This window comes from Triticum dicoccoides, chromosome 5A (assembly GCF_002162155.2).
Source record: "Triticum dicoccoides isolate Atlit2015 ecotype Zavitan chromosome 5A, WEW_v2.0, whole genome shotgun sequence".
NCBI classification, from domain to species: domain Eukaryota; kingdom Viridiplantae; phylum Streptophyta; class Magnoliopsida; order Poales; family Poaceae; genus Triticum; species Triticum dicoccoides.
This window is the reverse complement of record NC_041388.1, coordinates 628,413,392-628,424,720: the sequence shown is the minus strand read 5'-3', so window position 1 is coordinate 628,424,720 and position 11,329 is coordinate 628,413,392. Positions and strand designations below refer to the sequence as shown.

Genomic DNA, 11,329 nt, shown 5'->3' with positions numbered 1-11,329 from the left:
CCGCCAGCCGAGACCAAATCTGGGGGGATCTGGTAGGAGGCGCGCTGGCCCGCCACCACCAGATCCGGCCTTGCCGCGGTCGCCGCGCCTCAGACGCGCGCCCAGTCACCGTCGCTCCGTCACCAGGCCATCACGCCGCTACCCTGGAGCCGCACCGCCGCGCCGCTGCCCCCGCCGTAGGTCAGCGCCCCCCGATGAGCTGCTGCCCCACGCCGGCCGTGGACCCCGTGGGGAGGGGAGAAGGAGGCCCCGTCGCCGCCCGAGCCGGCCAGGCTTCGCCCGGCGGCCTTGCTGGGCGGCGACAAGGGGGAAGGCTGCGGGAGGAGGGGTGTGGAGGAGGGAGGCTAGGGTTCCCCCGGGGCGCTCGCGGGAGCGCCACGGGAGGGAGGAGACTTGTTGGTACACTTCCACACCTCCAAGAATGACACCCTCAAGGAGGGAACGACACAAGTGCGTCGTCGTTATCCAATCGACTGATCTTTGGTTTTCCCCGGAGGTAGCGAAAGGAGTTGGGAGCTTCACCTTGATGATGCCTTCAAGAAGGAAACAACGTCGAGGGCTCACCATCACCAGCTCCGGCCACCGGCCGGATACCAGGTTTTCACCTGGATCTGTCCCATAAGCATCCAACCGACAACATGTGCACCGTCCAGACCGCCTTCACAGATCTGGCCACCCAAATCTGGTGGCCATACACAACGGCACTGCCACCATGGGATCCCTGGCACACCGGTCACTGTCTGCGTGCGCCATCACTGGAGCCTGGGAGGTGAGCCGCCACCCCACCTCGCCAAACCGCGAGAGCCGCCGAGAGGAATCCCGCGCGCTCGTCATCGTCGCTGATCCGATCCAATACGGAGCCAAAGTCATCAGATCGCCGGCGCAGATCCGCCATGGACAAGGACATCGCCAGGCCATGCCGCTGCGAGAGGCCTAGACTTCACCTGCAAACACCTTCTTGGGCCGCCGCCCCGGGTCGCCACCATCACGAAGTCCTCCATGCCGCTGCATCACCCACGCTCGCTAGCCGCGCCCAGGCCCGAAGAGGCCAGCCTGCGCCGCCCCATCGCGCGAGGGGAAGAGGACGCCCCACCGCCGTCGCCGGTGGGGCTTCGCTCGGCCACGCCCTTGGGCGGTGGAGAGGGAGGGGAAGGCTGGAGGAGGCGACCGGCAGCGAGACACCACGTGGCATCATTGGCGGTGTAGTGATCCCGACAACACAATGGGCATGGTCAGCGATGTGGCAGCGTTCGGTGGTAAACGCGTCGTAGGATAATGCATTCGAGGACGCACGAGCTGCCGCATGTATTTGCACGCGTCAGCGGCACCTCCTATCCACGTGTTAAATGTGCATGGTGTAACGGATATAACTCAAAGGATTTACTACAACTTAGTCACCACTGCGCTTGAAAATTAAACGAATGGAATCGATCTAATTACCGGTCTTCTCAGCCGATTCGAGCCCTGGCTGGACTTCGTCTTTCTCTGGCTCCGGCAGAGTCGATGACTTTTTGACGTGCTGGAGCACGAGGCGAGCGACCGGTGATTAGGCATACAAGTCGCTCGTTCTCACCATTAAAAGAACTCGTATGCTAGCTACAGCACTTTCTGGGTGCAATAGTTTATCCTCTTCCTCCTCCTCATATTCATGCTCAGAAACCTACAAAACAACAAAATAGAATGGTTTACTTTGCTTCATTGAACTAAAATCACGACAAGAATTATAAAACCGAGAGAGTACTTTGGTTCATTGTCCCAATAGTTTACTTTCACAGATCTTCAATGGAGTGTTCCTCAAGCTAGAGGTCAACAAAGCCACCATCAACATGCTACGCAGGGTCGAGCCATATGTTTCATATGGGTATGTTGTACGTCCACATTTTGGTTCTGTATAGGTACTGGTACGCCTTCAAGGTGTAATGATTACATTATTGCTGTCATGGCCTCTTGGCTAAACAAATGTATAGTGCCTATAATATCATTTTTGTCATAACTTTGACTAAATATGTCTCTAGCCTTTCTTGAATCCTAGGGGGTGAACACTTTGTGAAAAGAGTGGTCTGAAACGTAATCATGCCATGCATTTCTTAAGCTGAATTAGTTGTGAAGCAAATTATAGGCCATGAGATTTTCTGCATCATGAGGATAACTAGTCAAAGCTGTATTGGGTATTGCAAGATTCTCATGTGATGTTCCATTTGTACCTAATTGTATAAAATCATTACGTTTGTAGCTAGCCAAAACTAAGGAGTGTTAGGGGAGTCAATGTACAAGAGAGGTTTATGTCAAGACAAGCAAAGGATTACTCTGACTAACAACAAAGTCATCGAGGAGGTTAGCAGTTGATTGCCCTCATTTGATCTCTTTACTTTGTATTTCCAAACTCAACTCTGGTATATGATATTGTAACCATTTTGTTGGTCTAATCAAGGTGTTGGAAAGCTCAACACGATCTTCTTTAAGGGACCTTGTCCACGAAGATCTTGACCGTTGGTCAGCCTGCACTTGAAGGAGGCGAACAAGTTCCTCTGGCAACTCAAGCTGAAGGTGCCGCTGGGGGGCCTCAAGAGGAAGAGGAACCACTACATTGAGGATGGTGACTCGGGCAACCATGAGAACTACATCAACTAGCTCAACAAGAGGATGAACTATGTTGTTTGGCTTATCATCATGGTCCCTTGTGTTCGAGCGATGTTTTGTTTGTTAAGCACTTTAAGCATTCTTTACATCGGGAAGAAGTAGATGGTGGATGCAATTTTGATATTTTGGAACCATGAATGTGTTGGATGAACCTGAGTATGTGAAGGTTTTGAGATGTATTTAATGATCTGGCTCAACTTTCCACTGATTATTTTGGACAACAACTTCTAAGAGAAAGGAAATAAAACACAAAGAAGCAGGCGAAACAAACATCTATCACAATGCTAAAAGAACAAATAGACCAAAAGTACTTGTGTGACCTCTCTAGTGCTTGAAATGGCATCGGCGACCAGAGGGCCACATAGGGCCATACCGACAGTCTTGTAATTCGCTAGTCAGTCAACATGGTTCATCTCCGCTTCACCGTGTGCAAAGTTGCACTACCCCTCAAAGCAGCATCTCCCACTGCCCAGTGGTTGCAGAACTCTGTTTTGGGATCACCCTGCTGGAATGAAGGAGGAGGGGGGGATGCAAGGTTGGGGTAGGAGGAGCGTTGGTGGTCGGCATGGCATGTCTGAAGTAATTCGCATATCGTGCCATGAAATCTCTGTTCGGACATAGCGTGAACGACACCCCCAATCTCACCGCACTGGAGGGTACAGATGAGTTGTTTCATGTTTGTCAAGAGCTCGTGGGGACCTTGGGCAAATACATTAATTATTTTATGCTAAGTTTTTATACTTATTTAAATTAATTGTACATATTTAGTTTCTTAACCAAAAGTACCGTAATATAGTTTTGATGGGTCTAATTTTATTCTTTTATTTATCTATAATAATTAACCGCGTCGTATTGTTGGTAAATAGTAGTATGGTCTATGGTGTGAATTATTATGCAATTGTAATTTATATCCATGGAAACTTTATCTTTGTTAAATTTTAATTATACCATGTAAGAAAATTCTTTATGAGCATTCTATGTATGTGCTTGTGTTCATATATATAAGTATCATTATATCATGGTAGATGTTTCTAGACCATATAGTCTAACAATATCTAACATACACGTAGTCCCATAATATAAAATGTTATTGCATCCAATATCATATTGGATATAATAACATCTTATATTATGGGGCGGAGGGAGTACTTTATAGTGTATTACTAGGTAAGCATATCTATAGAAACTTGTAGCGTATGACAAATGTTTCTGTAAACTGCGCTCGGTACTAATTTGACATCATATGCATGATTTGTGTTTCTATTTAGAATATCATCGTTACTATAATAATCAAACAATATAAAACATTAGTGATTCTATTTTTCATGTACATGATCTAGCTATTTCATATGCTCATCTAGAGTGCACTTGGTTTGACTGGTGCATGAGAGTACTCATGCTAGTTTCTCAAATGAATACATTAATTTAACATCAAAATCTAATTATTGCTTCTACCCCCAATCTCAGGCCAAAAAGCCGCCCATTTTGCCCTGCCTATAGGTCATTGTACTAGTAAGACGATGTGACGTTGGTGTAATGTGGCGTTGCATGTCATGATCGGTTCGTCTTTGTTCTTGCCGTACAAAAAATAGTAGGCAACTATATTACTTCTACCCTTTCATACTTGACGAGGAAGCTAAAACAATTCGGTGCCTTTATTTCCACATATCATGGTGATCTAGAGTTTTTTTTCCTTTTTTTCAAAAAGGGAAAGACCCCGGCCTCTGCATCATCATGATGCACATAGCCATTTTTATTAAAAGGAAATAAATAGGTCTGAAACATACATAGCATCAACTAAAACGGCAAAAAGAAAAAGAAAACACCACAAATGGTGGGTACAAACGAAAGATTACATGTCTTAACCACATAATCTATTACTGGCATGCCAGCCAAACCGGTTGAATAACGTCTGTGAAACCATCTCTAGACAGTTGCACCCAAAGGCCATGAGCCCCCAAGCGTCCCCACGCTGAAGTGATGACCACATACGGATCGATGTGGTGGCTCTAAAGATAACCTGCAAAAAGTTAATAGAGCGAGACCTATTAAAAACACATTCATTCCGGCAATTCCAAATTGCCCAAAGTAAGGCACAAACCCCTACATGGATATGACCCTTAAGTATTTTGTTGATACCAACCAAACCAGTTTCCAAACAAATTTGGGATACTTGTTGGTGGTGGTAAATTATATGCAACATGAACCGTGCGCCAAATCAAAGCCGCGAAAGGGCAGGAAATAAAAAGATGTTGAATTGGTTCATCCTTATCACAAAAACAACACTTCTTACATCCATTCCAGTTTCGTTTAGCCAAATTATTTTTGGTGAGGATCAACTCCCTCTGAACAAACCACATAAAATTTTTAATCTTTAAAGGTACTTTGATTTTCCACATATGCTTTCTACGGAACACAGGCCCCGTATTAATAAGATCTTCATAGATAGACTTGACAGTAAACACCCCATTGGTATTTAGTCTCCATCTAAAGGCGTCAGGCGCATGAGATAGGTTGACCAAAATCAACCTACTAACTAAATGGAGCCACGCCATCCATTTATCGCCAATCAAGGCCCTCCTGAATTGGATGTTCAGAGGTATTGAACCAAGGACTGATTGAACTGTATCATCTTTCTTACACACAATATTATACAATGATGAGTACTGAACCGCAAGCGGATTGTCCCCTAGCCAGGTATCTTCCCAGAAACTAGTGGATTGACCGTCACCAACTTCAAATGAACCTCTCATAAAGAAAGAAGACTTGACCTTCATCAAGCCCTTTCAAAATGGAGAGTCGGTTGGTTTGGCTTCCACCTAGGATAAGGTCTTCGAATATAAGTATGTATTGTGGAGTAGCTCTTGCTCATTTTGCAACTTGAATATCCATTTGCTAAGCAAGCACCTATTTTTTATTTCCAAGTTTTCAATGCCCAATCCGTCTTGGTCCTTAGGTCTACACAAGATATCCCATTTTGCCAGTTGATACTTCCGTGTGTGCTCATCACACTGCCAGAAGAACCTAGACCAATAGAAATCAAGTCTCTCTAATACCACTTTGGGTATTTCAAAGAAACACAACATAAACATTGGCAAACTTGTGAGAACTGGGTTGATTAGAGTTAATCGTGCCCCATATGACATGAGTTTACCCTTCCAAGAACTTCGGGTTTTTTTCAAAACGATCTTCTATAATTTTCCATTCTTTGTTACTAAGTTTTCGATGATGAATGGGTATACCAAGATAAGTAAACGGTAGTGTGCCAACCTCACACCTGAATAACTGTTGATACGTCTCCGTCGTATCTATAATTTTTGATTGTTCCATGCCAATACTCTACAACTTTCCTATACTTTTGGCAACTTTTTATATTATTTTTGGGACAAACATATTGATCCAGTGCCCAGTGCCAGTTCCTGTTTGTTGCATGTTTTATGTTTCGCAGAATATCCATATCAAACAGAGTCCAAATGGGATAAAAACGTACGGTGCTTATCTTTGGAATATTTGGAAAATCTGGGAGAAAGATCAACGCGAAACGGTGTCTGAGGTGGGAACGAGGCAGGGGGGCACGCCCCACCCCCCTGGGCGCGCCCGTGACCCTCGTGGTCCACCCGTAAGGCGGTTGATGCCCTTCTTCAGCCGCAAGAAAGATAATTTTTGGTAAAAAATCATGGCGAAGATTTCGGTCCAATCGGAGTTACGGATCTCCATATATATACGAAACGGTGAAAGGGCAGCAGAAGTGAACGCAGAAACAGAGAGAGACAGATAGACAGATCCAATCTTGGAGGGGCTCTCGCCCCTCCCATGCCATGGAGGCCAAGGACCAGAGGGGAAACCCTTCTCCCATCTAGGGAGGAGGTCAAGGAAGAAGAAGACGAAGGGGCCCCCTCTCCCCTTCTCTTCCGGTGGCGCCAGAACGCTGCCATGGCCATCGTCAACACCTCTGCCATCTTCACCAACATCTCCATCACCTTCCTCCCTCTATCTACAATGGTCCACTCTCCCACAACTCGCTGTACCCTCTACTTGAACATGGTGCTTTATGCTTCATATTATTCCAATGATGTGTTTCCATCCTATGATGTCTGAGTAGATTTTCGTTGTCCTATCGGTGGTTGATGAATTGCTATGATTGATTTAATTTGCTTGTGGTTATGTTGTTGTCCTTTGGTGCCCATCATATGAGCGCACGTGTGGATCACACCATAGGGTTAGTTGTATGTTGATAGGACTATGTATTGGAGGGCAAGAGTGACAGAAGCTTCAACCTAGCATAGAAATTGATGTATACGAGATTGAAGGGGGACCAATATATCTTAATGCTATGGTTGGGTTTTACCTTAATGAACGTTAGTAGTTGCGGACGCTTGCTAATAGTTCCAATCATAAGTGCATAGAATTCCAAGTCAGGGATGACGTGCTAACAGTGCCCCCACCCACATAATACTTGCTATCGGTCTAGTAAAGTAGTCAATTGCTTAGGGACAATTTCGCAACTCCTACCACCACTTTTCCACACTCGCTATATTTACTTTATTGCTTCTTTACTTACAATAGCCCTTAGCTTTTATTTACGCGCTCTTTATTATCTTGCAAACCTATCCAACAACACCTACAAAGTACTTCTAGTTTTATACTTGTTCTAGGTAAAGCGAACGTCAAGCGTGCGCAGAGTTGTATCGGTGGTCGATAGAACTTGAGGGAATATTTGTTCTACCTTTAGCTCCTCGTTGGGTTCGACACTCTTACTTATCGAAAACTGTTGCGATCCCCTATACTTCTGGGTTATCAAGACCTTTTTCTGGCGCCGTTGCCGGGGAGCAATAGCGTGGGGTGAATATTCTCGGGTGTGCTTCTTTGCTTTATCACTAAGTAAATTTTATTTGTTGTTCTTAGTTGCTCTCTATCTTTAGTTATGGATATGGAACACGAAATACCAAAAAAATTAGGTGTACTTGCTACTCATGGAGATGAGGAACCTCCTAAAACCCTCGATGCTCGTTATGTGACAGAAATTATGTACTACTTTGATAATCCTAAGAAAACCCCATTCAATTTGGTAATGGGAGTAACGTTGGATCAACGTGAATACTTTGGGGATTATCGCTTGACACAAAAAGGGAAACTATTATGGGATCAAATTTATATATTGAAGTGCTATGCTCGGCAAGTATGCTTGAGTTATGATTATACTTGTTGCTCTAGGATGAAGGCTCCACACCTTCCCTTTTCATGCAAATTTAATGATAATGAAACCTTATCTTCTTATGCTAATGGTATATATGATTACTATGCTGTGGAACAAATAGAAGAATTTGTTGCTTTTAAGGGTGCTTATGAAATTGAATCTTTGTTTGAAAAGTATGAAGCTTTTGATGATGATGTTTATAGGCCTGAAAATTTAGCTATCCTAAAATATTGCTATGATAATTATGAATATAATTCCTATATTAATGCGCTTATTGAGACCTATATTAATGCGCTTATTAACACGATCTTCATCGAGCTCCTCCTTGAGCTCGGTTGCGTCACCTGCACGGTATCATCGGCACCTGCAACTGGTTTTGGAAGTAATCTGTGAGTCACGGGGACTCAACAATCTCACACCCTCGCGATCAAGACTATTTAAGCTTATGGGTAGGGAAAAGGTATGAGGTGGAGCTGCAGCAAGCACTAGCATATATGGTGGCTAACATACGCAAATGAGAGCGAGAAGAGAAAGGCAAGGCACGGTCGAGAATCTATGATCAAGAAGTGATCCTAGAACAACCTACGTTCAAGCATAACATGAGACTGTGTTCTCTTCCCAGACTCCGCCGAAAAGAGACCATCACGGTTACACACGCAGTTGATCCATTTTAATTAAGTTAAGTTTCAGGTTTTCTACAACCGGACATTAACAAATTCCCATTTGCCCATAACCATGGGCACGGCTTTCGAAAGTTCAAATCCCTGCAGGGGTGTCCCAACTTAGCCCATCACAAGCTCTCACGGTCAACGAAGGATATTCATTCTCCCAAGACAACCCGATCAGACTCGGAATCCCGGTTACAAGACATCTCGACAATGGTAAAACGAAACCAGCAAAGCCGCCCGATACACCGACAAATCTCGATAGGAGCTGCACATATCTCGTTCTCAGGGCACACCGGATGAGCAATACGTTGGATTGGCATAGACCCTGGTTGCCCAGGGGGTGCCGGGCATCGCTCAGGTCGGACCAACACTTAGAGAAGCACTGGCCCGGGGGGTTAAAATAAAGATGACCCTTGAGTCTGCAGAACCCAAGGGAAGGTGGTAGGTTGTTAGTGCAAATGTAAAACCAAGGTTGGGCCTTGCTGGAGGAGTTTTATTCAAGGCAAACTGTCAAGGGGTTCCCATTATAACCCAATCGCGTAAGGAATGCAAAATCAAGGAACATAACAGCGGTATGACGGAAACTAGGGCGGCAAGAGTGGAACAAAACACCAGGCATAAGGCCGAGCCTTCCACCCTTTACAAAGTATATAGATGCATTAATTAGATAAGAGATATTGTGATATCCCAACAATAATCATGTTCCAATCATGGAACAAACTCCATCTTCACCTGCAACTAGCAATGATATAAGAGGGGTTGAGCAAAGCGGTAACATAGCCAAACAACGGGTTGCTAGGAAAGGTGGGTTAGAGGCTTGACATGGCAATATGGGAGGCATGATAAAGCATGTGGTAGGTATCGTGGCATAGGCATAGCAATAGAGCGAGCAACTAGCAAGCAAAGATAGAAGTGATTTCGAGGGTATGGTCATCTTGCCTGCAAAGTTCTCCAAGAAGACGAAAGCTCGATCCTCGTAAGCATTCTCAACGGGTTCCTTGATCACGTACTCGTCTCCCGGATCTACCCAAAGCAAGAACACAAGCAAAGGGAACCACGATCAACCACGGTGCAATGCGCAAACAACATGATGCAAAACATGGCATGATATGCGAGATGTGATATGCAATGCATATGCGTGCTTCGGAAAGAAAAGATTGAATCAGGCCTCAACTTGGCAAACCAAGAGTGCCGCTCGAAAGATGAGTTGATTTCGGTCGAAATCGATATAAAGATTATCGGAATCGGATGCACAGTTTGCAAATGGCAAGCAAAACAGTAATGGCACTATTCTCCGATTAACAGCATGATGCCACCTAAATGCATCAAGAAAAATAAGCTACTGTACTCTAACATAGCAACAAAGCACATGGCAGGGATCTACTCAAGAAGCTTGGCAAAATATAAACACTGAGCTACGGCTAATTCACAAAAGAGCAGGTTCAAACAAGCATGGCAAAAGTGCAAAAGATAACAGCATCACAGACTTAGTGAAAATAACATGTCAGGATTTAACATCAGGAAGCAGTGTTTAGAGCAAGATAACAACATGCTACAGAAACATATCATGGCAAAGCAAGACATGTCATGAAACTACACAAAGCATATAACAAAAGTCCCTTACTGACCATAAGCCAAAAGGGATCAGAAAATACAATGGCAACCATGTGAACATAGCAAGTTTCGTTATCAGATTCAGACTTGGCAGAAAACTGGAACATGGCAAAACAAAGTTACGTAAGCATGTTTACGAGCTCGATGCACTCACCATGAGGCATTGCATGACAAGCTAAGCATGACATGATTATGAAGCTAACCAAAGCAAGAACAATCTCATAGCATACAAGGATCAACTACAACAACCTCGGCAAAATTGATTAACACGTAAACAATCTGCCAGGAACATTTTATATCAAAAGTAGAGCAAGATTGAGTCATGCTATGTCACTCCACAATTGCAAACAAATACATGGATGGATAGACCATAATAATATCTCAAAATCATCCTTACTGAACATGCTCAAAAGAGGCATGGATCACTCTGTAGCAACATGAATACATGGCATAAAAATAACATCAGGGAAATGACTTAGAAGAATTCTAAGTCACTGAAAACAGCAACATCACGAGAGCTACTTTGCATGCTTGTGCTAGTCACCACATTGATCACAAAAATACATGGCATACACCCCTGTAAAGATGGGATGGCATATAACAAAACACATGTAGAGCTCATACTCATATGCAGCACACATTAATCATGGCAAAAATGACAAATGTCCATAATCTGATAAGAATCAGCACCTAACATTACATAGCACTCTTGCAACAGCATTTAGGGCATCAAGATGAACTCAAATGAACATGGTGCAATGGAATGAAATGAAGTGCACGTCCAGACGAACAATTTGATATGCTACATGCGCAAAACGGAGATGCGGATGCAAAGTTATGGCATGATGAACATGGGCACATGAATCTGGAAACTTCGGGGACTTAGTGGAATATTACCTCCGCGAAAGTCAACGCTGGACGGAGGGATCCGGGACGGAGCGGATCGGGACGCGGGGAGGCCGTTTGGTTCGATGTGGTGGTGGATATGGTCCCGATCCTGGGGACCTCGCCGGAGATGAAGAAGATGGCCGGAGCGGATCACCGGAGTAGCAGGGAGGAAGGGGCGGCGACGGGGACAGAACTCCGGCGGGCGGTGATGCACGACGGCGCGGGCGGCGACCCGTGACGAGGCGGCGGAGGCGGTGGCCGGCTCGGGCCGCGCGGGACGCGGTGGCGGCGTCGCGCGGTGGTGCGGGTCGGTGATGGGAGG

At 45.0% G+C, this 11,329-nt stretch overlaps 1 pseudogene; it reads left to right on the top strand.

The window, feature by feature from the left end:
- Nucleotides 1–712: 712 nt before the first annotated feature.
- LOC119300213 lies at nt 713–2,742 on the top strand (annotated as a pseudogene).
- Nucleotides 2,743–11,329: the final 8,587 nt, after the last annotated feature.